Source organism: Miscanthus floridulus, chromosome 8, assembly GCF_019320115.1.
Source record: "Miscanthus floridulus cultivar M001 chromosome 8, ASM1932011v1, whole genome shotgun sequence".
NCBI classification, from domain to species: domain Eukaryota; kingdom Viridiplantae; phylum Streptophyta; class Magnoliopsida; order Poales; family Poaceae; genus Miscanthus; species Miscanthus floridulus.
Window position 1 is genome coordinate 149858321 of NC_089587.1, and position 13795 is coordinate 149872115.

A 13795-nucleotide genomic window follows, 5' to 3' on the forward strand; every position below is an offset into this window, starting at 1 on the left:
CCTAGGTATGGCCTACCACTACTGCATGCTGGGCATGAGAAACAAGGTGCCACTACGCGTAGGCGGCCCTCCGCCTTCCTAGGCGGGACTTGGAAAGACCCAAACAATGGGATCTCATCTAGGAGACACCAACGGGCTTCCTAAGTCTAATCGAACGGCTAAGGTGAACGCTAAGAGACAGGCAAGGAGCAAAGGGATGCCCCATGTGGGCCATGCCAACTCTGTCACAAACAATGAGCACGGATCTCGATCGGACATTTCCAATTGGAGCTCCTCAAACCCCATCACTCGAGTCATCATGGTAACATTACCGACCATAACTCTTTCTTCATAATCATTCATACATCCATACACACATTCATTCATTCCATACACATGTGCCCCTAGACGATTCTACCCGAATCACCCAGGGGCTCGGGGGCTAAAGCATTGCGTATGTAGTCAAATGCATCACAACGCTCTGTGTTGCGTCATGAAGCGGCAGTTGCCTCATTCAACATGAGCAACGACCGACCGAGGCTCAAAGTCTGGCCCACGAAGGGCTCAAGGCTGCCTCACGTCAAACAGAGCCAGGGGAGAAAACACAGATGAGCCCCGAGCGGCCCTCGCCTAGTCTACCCTGAAACAGATAGGGTCATCTCAACCTTCTTGTTTGATCCTAAACCTCGCCAAACCCATAGAATCTCCATCGAGGGGAGGTCAGCGGGCTACTCGGGTCAGTCTCTGGAATGACCTAGGCATCTATCGGGTTGCAGGTTAAGGAGCAGTGGAGTGCCACATGAGGGCTATACCAACCCCATCACGAATGATGGACCCAGACATCACTCGAACATGCTCATTAGCGAGCTCACCGAGCGCATCACTCGAGCCCGAGCCATTTAGGCAAGCGACGTTAGCTGAGCCCCTTCGGTTGTAAGAAATTGAGGATGGGGTAACACACAAAACTCAGACCGACCCCTACCAAGCCCAATGGGGCTCAGGGGCTCAAGACACCCAAAAATTCCTCGGCTACGCCTGGGTCCACGACTCTGACTCGCCCAAATCCCTCAGCGCGCCCGATGCCTGGATCCACGAGTCCATTTCGATCCCTCGGCTGCGCCCAACGCCAGCATCCGCGAGCTTCATCTTGCTCGATCCCTAAAACAACTACCTCGACTATGGACGACGAGTCCATGAGTCCGCCTTGACCGATCCCTCAGCTGCGCCCGATGCTAGGATCCATGAGCTCCATCTTGCCCGATCCCTAAAAACAGCCTTGGCTATGCACGACACCTTGGTTCATGACTCTGTCTTAACTAAAATGTGCGCACACACACCCGCTGGCAACATGAAAAACCCCCCAGACGATTCCACCTGAATCACCCGGGGGCTTGGGGGCTACACCCGCGGGTGCGCTCGCGCGCACCCACTGACAAAACAAAACTTCCCCTATTGGCAACACAAAAAAACCCCCTAGATGATTCCACCCGAATCGCTAGAGGGCTCGGGGGCTACACCCGCTGTCAAGACAAAAATCCCCCAGACGATTCTGCCCGAATCGCTCGGGGGCTCGGGGGCTCCTGTCGGGTTCATAAACTCGGGGTCCCTCATGGACCGGCTTCCCAGCAAAGGCTTGGCCTAGCAGACAACATTACAAATGACGCACAACTCTTGGGCCGCCCCAAACACCTAAATGATAGGCCAGAAGGACAATCCAATCTTCGACCGAAAGGCCTGGCCGAGGAGGAACAGCACCTGCTTCTGACTCCGGCCTACCTCCCTGGTCGGAAGGCCTCACAAAGGAGGAACAGCGCTCGCCTCTGTCACCGGCCTACCTCCAGAGGTCTCTCCGACCGAAAGGCCTAGCCAAAACACCACTTCCAACTCTTACCCACTTCTCTAACCAAGAATGCGTCGAACCCCTACTTATAGCTCCTCTCCGACTAGCGCAATCAGAGCCAACTGGGACCAACCGACCGGGGATGCCCGCTCGGTAAGGACCAGGAAACGAATGAAGAAAGTAAGGTAGGGCACTCAAGTCAACCGCAATACCAAGAACCATACCTTGTAGACATGTAGGACAGTACCCTGCAACCTCCCTGGCATGACAGAACCCAAGCAGTGTTGTAGGCACCGATATTTTCTCCAACAGTGTTGTGGGCGCCATCAACTCCCATACCAGACAAATACGGTAAGGCTCCCCCCACATGCCTCTAGGCATCAATAGTGTTGTGGATGCCGGCATTTACCATACCAGGCAAACATGGTTAAACCCCCTACGTGCCTCTGGGCATCAACAGTATGGCAGACATCGATGTCTGCCATACCAGAAGAAGACGACGCAACCTCCCATGTGCATCTAACATTAAACAGTATTGTGGGCGCCTACCATCAGCTTGTACCCGCTGGCATGGGCAACAAGACTTAGTAGCATACGCACTCTCTCCCTCTCACTTGTAAGGCCATCCCCTTTGAAAGCATCTAGGCCCCTAGTTGGGTTTCGGTGATTCATGACAATACGTGATTACTATGACTAATGTGTGTTTTGCAGAAACAATTAAGTTAGGTCACGGTAATGGAGATCGATTGGGCAATCAAGGTTGTCATGCCCCTACGATGGAAATCATTTCGGTTTTCAAAGGATGGATGACAAGGTTAAGGATGGACTAGTTCTAAGTGTCGATTGGAGTTGGAGAGACACTTAGAGTAGTTTAGGACTTTGTTTCTCCTTTGGCCATACTATTAAGGGGGGTATGAATGGGTAGCTTGACCTAGGTGAGTCTAGTGAGTTAGGTGTGGTGCACACCTATTAAAACTAGCACTAGGTAGCTCCATAACAACCCTTTGATCCAATGGAGCAAACTTCATTCACATATGATCGAGAGTTGGAAGTGAATGGAGGGTCAAATACTGACCGGACGCTGGCTTCGATGTGACTAGATGCTGGCTCAAGGTCCGGTCAGTTCGTTTAACCAAGGTGAAAGCGTCTAGAAGTGACCAGACGCTACGAGGTCAAGTCATCGGACACTGAGGGCCAGTGTCCGATCGACTCCAGTAAGGTCCCAGAGAGGGAGAATCCTGATCGGGCGTGTCTGGTCAATACTGACCAAACGCTGATCAGGTTCCGGCTACTAACCGAACGCTGCTCAGCAAGTGACCGGACTCTAGAGGTCCAGCGTCCGGTCGACATCAGTAAGGTTCTAGTAAGGGGAAAACATGACCGGACACTTCCGGTCAGTGCTGATCGGACACTGCCAGCGTTCGGTCACCACTTAACCACTAGAGTTCAGGGTATACTGACCGGTACGTCCGGTCAACATGACCGGAGCGTCCGGTCACCCCACAGAGGCACATAACGGTTCGTTTTTCAGTCGGTGTTATAAATACAACCTCCACTCGTGTGTGGGGGTACTTTTGCTCATTCCAACAGCTGAGAAACATGTTTGTGAGTGCCAAGAAGAGCAAGGTCCTAGTGAGGTGATTGAGATTTGAGAATCCCAAATAGAGCCCTCATTAGTGAAGATCAAGAGTAGCAAAGTGTGCATCCACCTTCTCATTAGGCTTGTCGTGGTTAAGTGAGAGTTCGTGCTTGTTACTCTTGGTGATCGCCATCACCTAGACGGCTTGGTGGTGATTGGGAGTTTGGTGATCATCCGACGAAGCTTGTGGGTGACCCAACTCAAGTTGTGAGCGGTTGTGGGTGATTCACCGCGACGGAGTGTTGAAGAATCAACCCATAAAGAGCACTCGATCCTTGCGTGGATCAAGGGGGAGCTACACCCTTGCGCGGGTGCTCCAACGAGGACTAGTGGAGAGTGGCGACTCTCCGATACCTTGGCAAAACATCACCGCGTTCCTTCTCCTCTCTTTACTTTAAACATTTACTTTGAGCAATTTATTACTTGTCATTTACATTCCTAGAATTGCCATGCTAGAGTAGGATTGGAACTTAGGGTGCTAAACTTTTGTGCGTTAGATCAATAGAAACACTTTCTAGGCATCAGGGGTTAATTGGGCTAACCATAGGTTTTGATTATTGCAAAGAAATTTGTAATTAGCCCAATTCACCCCCTCTCTTGGGCATCTTGATCCTTTCAATTGGTATCAGAGCCTCGTGCTCATGTTTTTAGGCTTAACCGCCTAGAGCAAGATGTCTCATGGGGATGGACCTCCTCCTATCTTTGAGGGAGATGATTTTCCTTATTGGAAAATTCACATGGAGGCATATCTAGAAGCTCTAGATGTTGGTATTCTTAGAGCCGCCCCACAAGGCTTCCCAAAACCTTAGGATGCTACTCACCTACAAGGCGATGAGGTGAATTACGAGAAGTGGAATGCAAAGGCTCGAAACACCATCTTTAGAGGCCTTTGCAAAGATGTGTTCAATCGGGTGAGGAACCACAAAGACGCCCATGCACTATGGTTGGACGTTTGTGCGCTCCATGAGGGAACTAAGAGTGAGAGTGAGGAATGCTATCATCTTGTCATGAAAAAGCTCAACTCTTTTGAAATGCTTCCTAAAGAATGTGCTAATGAGATGTATTCACGTTTGAATGTTCTTGTAGAGGAAGTCAATGGGCTTGGACTCACTCAAATGCAACCATCCGATGTTGTAAGAAAGATCTTGAGTGTCCTCCCCATTGACAAATATGGGCATACTGTGACCATACTACATCAAGGTGATCTTTCCACCGCTACACCGACACAAATCTTGGGAAAGATCAATGCTCATGAGATATACATGCACATCACGCCACAAGATGGCTCATCCTCTACTAAGAAGAAAGATAAGGACTTAGCATTCAAAGCTAGTCAAGAGAAGGGCAAAGCAAGACATGAGTATGAGAGCTCAAGTGATGATGAAGTTGATGATGAAAGTCTTGCTCTCATGGTGAAGAAGACCACCAAGGTGCTAAAGAAGCTCAACAAGAGTGGCATCAAGTTTGATGGCAAGAAGAAGTTCTTCACTAGCTCTAGAAGGAAGCCAATCTTTGAGATGGATTGCTTCAATTGTGGAGAACTTGGTCATCTAGCACACCAATGCACTAAGCCCAAGAAAGACAAGTTCAAGAACAAATACAAGGGCAAGAAAGATGACTCAAGTAATGAAGAAGAAGAGAAGAAGAAGAACAAGCCATACAATAAGAGAGATGGCAAGAAGAGGGACTTCCACAAGAAGAAGAAAAGTGGAAAGGCATACATTATTGGTGATTGGCTCATGGACATTGATTCATCTAGTGCCTCATCCGATGATGATAGTGACAACGAGAAGGTGGCCGCAATTGTTATCAACTCTTCATCATCTTCATCGCCACCACCGCCATCATCCTCTACACACCTATGCCTTATGGCCAAGGGTGACCGCAAGGTATCGAACAATGATGATAGTAGTGATGATGAGCATGCTAGTGATGATGATAGCGATAGTGATGATGATGAATATGAATCACCTTCTTATGATGATCTTGCAAGATTGCTAAAACAATACACTAAGATCATTATAAAAACTAAAGCAAAGAATGAAAAGCTAGAGGCTAAAAATAATGCACTTTTATCTAAATGTGATATAGCCAAAAAGGCTAGTGTTGAGCTTAGAGAAGCAAATGATGCTATATCATCCAAACTCAAGGAGCTCAAATCTTCTAAGAAAGAGCTTAAAGATAAACATGATAAACTTGAGAGGACACATAATGAGCTCATCACTAGCCACAACAAGCTAAGAGAAGAATATACTACTCTTAAGGTCAATCATGATAATCTTGTTATTGCTCAAGAATTCTTATCCAATGAGACACATGATGCTACTAACGATGTTGTTAAGATTGATATAGCTACATCATGTGATGACTTGATTATTGAGAGCATTAAGCAAAGTTCTAGTAGCAAGGGCAAGCAAGTGGTTGAGGCCGATGATTATGATGAGCTTGTCAAGCTCAAGAATGACAATGCAAAGCTCAAGAAAGATCTTGAAGAGATCAAAAGCCACAACACCATTGTGCTAGAATCCCTTGATCATGATGGTGAGTTGATGCTTAAAAATGAGAAGCTCAAAGAAGAAAATAAGAAGCTTAAGTTGGAGAAAGCATCTTAAGATTGGATTGAGCAAGTTCACTAGAGGCAAGCATCTTCAAAGTGAGCTACTTAAGAACACCATCATGAAGATGGATAGAAGTGGCATTGGATACTTGGCAAATCAAGAGAAGAAGGCTCAAGCTCAACAACAACATAAGTCCAAGCCAAAGCCGAAGAGATGTTTTGAGTGTGGACAAGAAGGCCACTTTGCTCATGAGTGCCAAACTCCACCACCACAACCCTTACCCAAGCATGCTAGACCTTTTGCCTTCAATGCTCACTACATGCTTAGAAAGGATTCTAGTGGAAAGATCAAAGTGATGTTCTTAGGTCCTCCCAACAAGAATAGGCCTAAGAAAATTTGGGTTGCAAAGTCACTTGTTGAGAAGGTGAAGGGCCCTCAACAAGTTTGGGTTCCTAAAGCTTTATCTCTTGTGTGTAGGTGAACTATAAGACCAGTGGAAGTCATTGGGTTATTGATAGTGGTTGCACACAACATATGATCGGTGATCCTTGTATGTTCACCTCACTAGATGAAGAAGTAGATGGACAAGAAAGAATCACATTTTGAGATAACTCAAAGGGCAAGGTCAAAGGATTGGGCAAAGTGGCTATATCAAATGATCATTCCATCTCCAATGTGCTATATGTTGCTTCATTGAGTTTTAACTTGCTATCCGTTGGACAATTATGTGATCTTGGCTTCCAATGCTTGTTTACCGAGAAGGAAGTTGTTGTATTCAAGAAGGTTGATGATCATGTGATATTCAAAGGATTTAGATACAACAACCTATATCTAGTGGACTTCACCTCCGAAGATGCAAACTTGAAGACATGCCTATTCACCAAAACAACTCTTGGGTGGCTATGGCATAGAAGACTTGCTCATGTTGGGATGAGCTCACTCAAGAAGCTAATGAAGAATGATTTGGTGAGAGGGTTGAAGGATGTGAAGTTTGAGAAGGACAAGCTTTGTAGTGCATGTCAAGCTGGCAAGCAAGTTGCAAATACCCATCCAACAAAAGCTTTCATGTCAACCACAAGAGTGCTAGAACTCCTTCATATGGATCTATTTGGACCAACAACATACAAGAGTTTGGGAGGAAATCTTTATTGTCTTGTGATTGTTGATGACTATTCAAGGTTTACATGGGTATTCTTCCTTCATGACAAATCCGAAGTTGCATCTTGCTTCAAGAAGTTTGCCAAGAGAGCACAAAATGAATTTGAAGTGAAGCTCAAAAAGATTAGAAGTGACAATAGGAAGGAGTTTGACAACACAAACATAGAAGCCTATTGTGATGAAGTTGGGATCAAGCATGAGGTCTCCGCAACATATACTCCTCAACAAAACGGTGTAGTTGAGAGGAAGAACCGAACATTGATCACTCTTGCAAGAACAATGCTTGATGAGTACAACACCCCCGAAGCTCTATGGGCGGAAGCAATCAACACCGCATGTTATGCATCAAACCGCCTATTCCTTCAAAAGTTCCTTGGCAAGACACCTTATGAGTTGCTCAATGGGAAGAAGCCGGACGTCTCCTTCTTTAGGGTGTTTGGTTGCAAATGCTATATCTACAAGAAGTGGCAACACCTAGGGAAGTTTCAAAGACATTGTGATATTGGTTTTCTTGTTGGTTACTCATCAAAGTCCAAAGCATATAGAGTATTTAATTATGCCACCGGCTTGGTTGAAGAAACATATGGTGTGGAATTTGATGAATCTAACGGCTCTCAAGGAGCACATGAGAATCTTGATGATGTAGGTGATGAACCATTGAGGGAGGCTATGAAGAACATTCTGGTTGGATACATCAAGCCTAAAGATGATGTACAAGTGATTGATCCACCTTCTTCATCAAGTGTGCCACAAGATGGTGAAAAAGATGGGAGAGTAGAAAATGAAAATACTCATGTCTCCCATGAACAAATGGTGGTACAAGCATAGGATGTTGATGCTCCACAACCTCCCCCTCAAGTGGTCAATAGAAGAAAAACACCTCTACTTCAATATCATCCATAAGATTTCATCATAGGGAGTCCATCAAAGGGTGTAATGACTCGATCTCAAAAACTTGCTTCATTTATTGCTCATCACTCTTTTGTCTCTTGCTTTGAGCCTACTAAGGTAGAAGAAGCTCTTCAACATCCGGATTGGATAAATGCAATGCATGAACAGTTGAACAACTTCACCCGCAATGAAGTTTGGACTCTTGAAGAGTGGCCGAAAGGTGCAAGAGTCATTGGAACAAAGTGGGTGTTCCAAAACAAGCAAGATGATCAAGGTGTTGTTGTGAGGAACAAGGCAAGACTAGTGGCAAAGGGGTTCTCTCAAGTTGAAGGTTTGGATTTTGGAGAGACCTTTGCATCGGTTGCAAGATTAGAAGCCATCCGTATCCTCCTTGCATATGCATCACATCATGAAATAAAACTTTATCAAATGGATGTGAAAAGTGCATTTTTAAATGGCTTTATTAATGAACTAGTCTATGTTGATCAACCTCCTGGGTTTGAAGACCCTAGATATCCTAATCATGTTTATAGGTTGTCCAAGGCATTATATGGGCTTAAGCAAGCTCCAAGAGCTTGGTATGAGCGCCTTCGGGACTTCCTCATTGAGAAGGGCTTCACCATTGGGAAGGTCGACACCACACTATTCACCAAGAAGCTTGATGGGGATATCTACATTTGTCAAGTGTATGTTGATGATATCATCTTTGGATCATCAAATGAAGATTCTTGCAAAGAGTTTGGTGAATTGATGTCGAAGGAGTTCGAGATGTCAATGATTGGAGAGCTTACATTCTTTCTTGGTTTTCAAGTCAAGCAAATGAGAGAAGGGATTTCCATCTCTGAAGAGAAATATACAAATGATCTTCTCAAGAGATTCAAGATGGATGAATGTAAGCCAATCAAGACACCAATGCCAACTAATGGACATCTAGACCTAGATGAGGGAGGTAACCCAGTTGATCAAACTCTCTACCGCTCTATGATTGGTAGCTTGTTATATTTGACCACATCTAGGCCCGACATCATGTTTAGTGTGTATATGTGTGCTAGATTTCAAGCTAATCCTAAGGAAACTCTTTTAATTGCCGTAAAAAGAATCCTTAGGTATCTTAAGCACACACCAAGCATTGGCCTTTGTTATCCCAAAGGAGCTATATTTGAATTAGTTGGCTATTTCGATTCGGATTATGCCGGTTGCAAAGTTGATAGAAAGAGCACATCCAGAGGGTGCCATTTGCTTGGTAGATCACTTGAGTCTTGGTCCTCCAAGAAGCAAAATAGTGTGGCTTTGTCCACCGCCGAAGCAGAATACATTGCCGTGGGTGCTTGTTGTGCACAAATACTTTACCTGAAACAAACTTTGCTAGACTATGGTGTAGTTCTAGATAAAGTACCTCTTTTGTGCGACAATGAAAGTGCGGTAAAACTTGCAAATAATCCAGTTCAACACTCTCGCACAAAGCACATAGATATCCGCCATCACTTTCTTAGAGATCATGTTGCTAAAAATGATATATCACTAGAAGGTGTAAGGACCGAGGATCAATTGGCGAATATCTTCACTAAACCACTAGATGAGGCAACATTTTGTAGATTGCGGAATGAGCTCAATGTTCTTGATTTTAGCAACTTTACTAAAAGATGAGCTTGTGTTGTCCCTTGCATTGCATTGTAAAATACAACATGTTTAAATCTTTGGTAATGCATATAGGGTTTGTCGTTTATCTTAATTTGCCCTCTTATTGCCTATTTTCTTAAAAAGATTTATAGCCTAAGGCAAAATATTTTTGAAAAATATGAGAGTTTGAGAGAGGTCACTCACATCAATCCCAATTGGTGTTTATTTGGATCTTATTAGAGTTGGGACTTGATTGGGAATAGGCAGCATGAAGGACTTTGAAGATTTGCTGAAGAAAGAGTGACCGGACTCTGCACCGGACTCTGGAGTCCAGCGTCCGGTCAGTTCACAGGAGGTGAACTTGCTGCGAAGAAGTGACTGGACTCTAGCTTTCAGCGTTCGGTCAGAAGGCCTTCAGCGTCCGGTCATGTGGAGAAGATGAAGGCTGTATGACCAAACTCTGTGCTGCGTCTGGTCACGATTCCAGAGGAATTGGACATCTCAATAATCGACCGAACGCTGGGTGGCAGCGTCCGGTCACTACCACCATAGCGTCTGGTCAATGGGGAACGCGTGTTTTTAGGACTCTCACTCCCAAGCGGCTCTGCGGCCCAAGCGCGTTGGCAACTGGCCGGCCCACCGCGCGACAGCGAGCGGCCCAGACACGGCGTCAACAACCCGGCCCAGCTGGCAAAGCCAAGGGCACGGGCACGTTTTTGTAGGAAACCCCTTATCTGTTTTGCTAACCGCCAACCCTATTTGCACTATTCATTTGAGCCCTGTATTTTGCAGTAAAGACCCTATATAAAAGCTCAGCTTGGATTTATACCCTTCTCATCCTCTTCTTCTTCCATGAACAGAGCACCAGTAGAGTACCGGCCGGCCGTGACAAAATCCGGCCGCGCGCTCAACGACGGCGGTGGGGAGGCGACCTCATAGCTTGCACGATATCGGGCGCAACCGCAGGAGGACGCAGCTCGGCCCGAGCTAAGGCGAGGAGCTATGGCCACGCACGTTGGCGTGCGAGACCGAGCTGCTCCGCAGTGAGGGTGACTATGGGCACACGGACGATGGAGACATGGCGCAGGAGAAGGCCGGCACTGGCGGAATCGTGCGGGTCGTGGCTGGAGAGGCGGCTTGGGCGCGCGGCATAGAGGAGCCACGGGAAACCGCCACCGGTGGCATCCAGCCGGCGCGTGTCGCTACCAACTACAAAATTTTTCTTAAAACTCCCATGTGATGATGAGTGTCATGTATAGAAACCCAACCTAAGAGATGCATTAGGTCTAACCCCAACCCAAGTTAACACATAAGCATGGCATGTCATTAGTTAATTGTGTTTATTTAAAATTCTAATAAATAAAGTATTGCATACATTGTTAATTCAAAATGTGATTTGGATTTCCATTTGAGTTATGATATGCTTAACAACTCCAATAAAATAATAAACCATGAAATAATTAAAACTCAAACCAAGGAATAAAGGTTTAAAGAGAAAAACCAATTCTACTTTTGTATAACAAAAACCACACCTATTCTTGTTATACAAAGTAGCTAAATAAATTCCTAGTATTTATATAAGTATGTTGTGGGCCTCATATCAAAAACTCCAATAAATATGGTGCACCAATTTGGAATCCAAATTTAAAAATCAAAATTGAATTCAAATAAAGAAGAAGGAAAATAAAACAGAAAAGAAAAAGGGAAGGAGAAGGCCTCGCAGCCCAGGCCTGCTCGGCTTCTCGGCCCGCCAGCGTGCAGCAGCCCAACCGCGCCCGCCATCACCCAGCGCGCGCAGCAGCAGTAGGCCGGCCCAACTCACGTGCGGCCCACGCAGCCAGCCCCGCGCGCTGCTCACCCACGCGCTCCTTTTGCTTCACCCGCAGCCGCTGCCCGCTGGACCCCGCATGTCAGCCGAACACCCGCCATAGTGTCGTCTTCCCCCACGCCTCAACCGCCGCGCGACCAGAGGCCGACAGCCATGGTAGGGGCGGGCCAGGTGGGGTCATGACCAGGGCATGGCCTTGTCCCCTTGGCGCCGCGCCCATGCAATCTTCGCACCAACCACCCATGCCCCGCGATGCCGCTCGATGCACTCGGCGCAATCCCCAGCCGTCCGCCAGTGGAGCTCGGAGCTCCGGCTATAAAGCCACGGCCCTCGGTTGCCCCTAGCGCCCTTCCATCACCCCGACGCCACTTGTGGCCATCCACTAGACCACCCAGCATGAGGGCCAAGGGGAGGAGAAGAACAAAGAGGGCGGAGCCGCTGTCGGGAGGAGGACCAGGAGATCACCGGAGCCGGTGCGGACGACACTGCACGGCGCTGCTTCCGGAGCTTCACGGCCACGACTCTTCACTGCACCGCCATCCTCTCACCCTCAACACCCACGGTGAGCACCCCCTTCTAGTCTCTCTCTGCCCGTCGCCGAACCTCACCTTGTCGGCCATGGCGCTCCACACTGGGAGCGCATAGGCTAGGGCCGTCTCCGGCCGCTGGGAACACATGCACCCGTGCACACGTCCACAACCACGCCGTGACCACCCCGATGGAGCCCCGTGGTTCACCCACGCACCTCGCCGTCGTCACTATGTCGCCGTGGCCCCTGGGACGTCCCTATCGGCCACCTGGGAACCCGAAGCCTCGCCTTGAGCCCTGGACGCCTTCGCCATGCACCCACGGAGCCACAGAAGCCCTCATCTACCCAGCTTAGCCACTAGAAAGCCTACATGCACGACCTCGCCACCGATCACCGTGGCCAAGGCCTTAGGAATCCATAGCCGATGCCCTGACCCTACCATCGTAGTCTCCATGATGTAGGGGAGTTTTTTCCCTCCTTAATTGGATGCCAGTGCCTATGGCAAGGCTCGCCAACGAGGCTCGCCGCCGGCGAGAACACGCCGGGAGGAAGCAGGGGAAAATTCCCTCGCCGGCCACACACGCATGAAACCGGTGCATGTGGACCACAGAGAGAAGGAAGGAAGGATGGACGCGGTTCACCGGAAGGAGACGCTGTCCATGGACCAGCGCATCTTGGTCCACCATGAGCCACACCCACAGCCCAGTGGGGGCCCAAGGCCGTGACATGGCAACGCCACAGCTTGCCACATGTCCGGCCTGGCCCGGCCCAAACCGGCCCAACCCGAGCCCACCAAAGCCCGTTCGAGACCTGGCCCATGTTGACCGGTGAACGTTGACCATTGACCTGGCCCCACATGTTAGTGGCACAGACACCCTGGACCCACATATCAGATGCTAACGTCATACTGACGTCACGCGGGACCCACATGTCAGTAGCAACATAGCCGAGGTGACATCATGCTGACTTCACGATGACATCAGCGGCTGACGTCAGTAGCCAGGCCCCACATGTCAGTGGCTCTGACCGTTGACCGTTGACTGACGTTGACTTTGACCGGACCCACCTGTCAGAACTGATGACGTTGCTGATGTCATGCTGACGTCATGCCGACGTCAGCTGGACCGCACCTGTCGGTACCAGAACCGGGACGATGACGTCATGCTAACATCATGCTGATGTCAGCATGCCATGTGGACCAGTCACTGCATGACACGTGTCAGCCCAGAATTAATTCAGCCTTTTCCATTTTCAGAAATGAATTAAACTTCGGAAATTCATAACTAATTCATACGACCTCAGAAAAATACGAAACTAGGACCAAAATTCATCTAAAATCGAGCTCTACGCAATGAACCCATGTTTGAGTGCATTTGGCTCTTTTGAATTTTCATTGCTTCTTTGTGCTACTCTATAGACGTCGCTAACGCGACTATAATGCAATCGTTTGTAGACTCGGAGATCTAGACAGACGAGGATCGTGAGTACCGTGAGGAGTACGGAGACGACTACACTAAAGGTGCCACATCCCACCCAATCTCGTAGCACCTATTACGCATGGCTAATATAGAACCGCTATTGCTTTACTTTATTGTTGTATTCACACTATGATAGGACTTGCATGGTAGTATGCTTACTTGATGGCCTTTACCTTGACGCAACCTTACCCCTGCTCACCCCGCTATTAGGCTAGTCACACGCTCACTACTATATTTCGTTGCTTATTACTTCTACTACGCTTGCACTACATTGA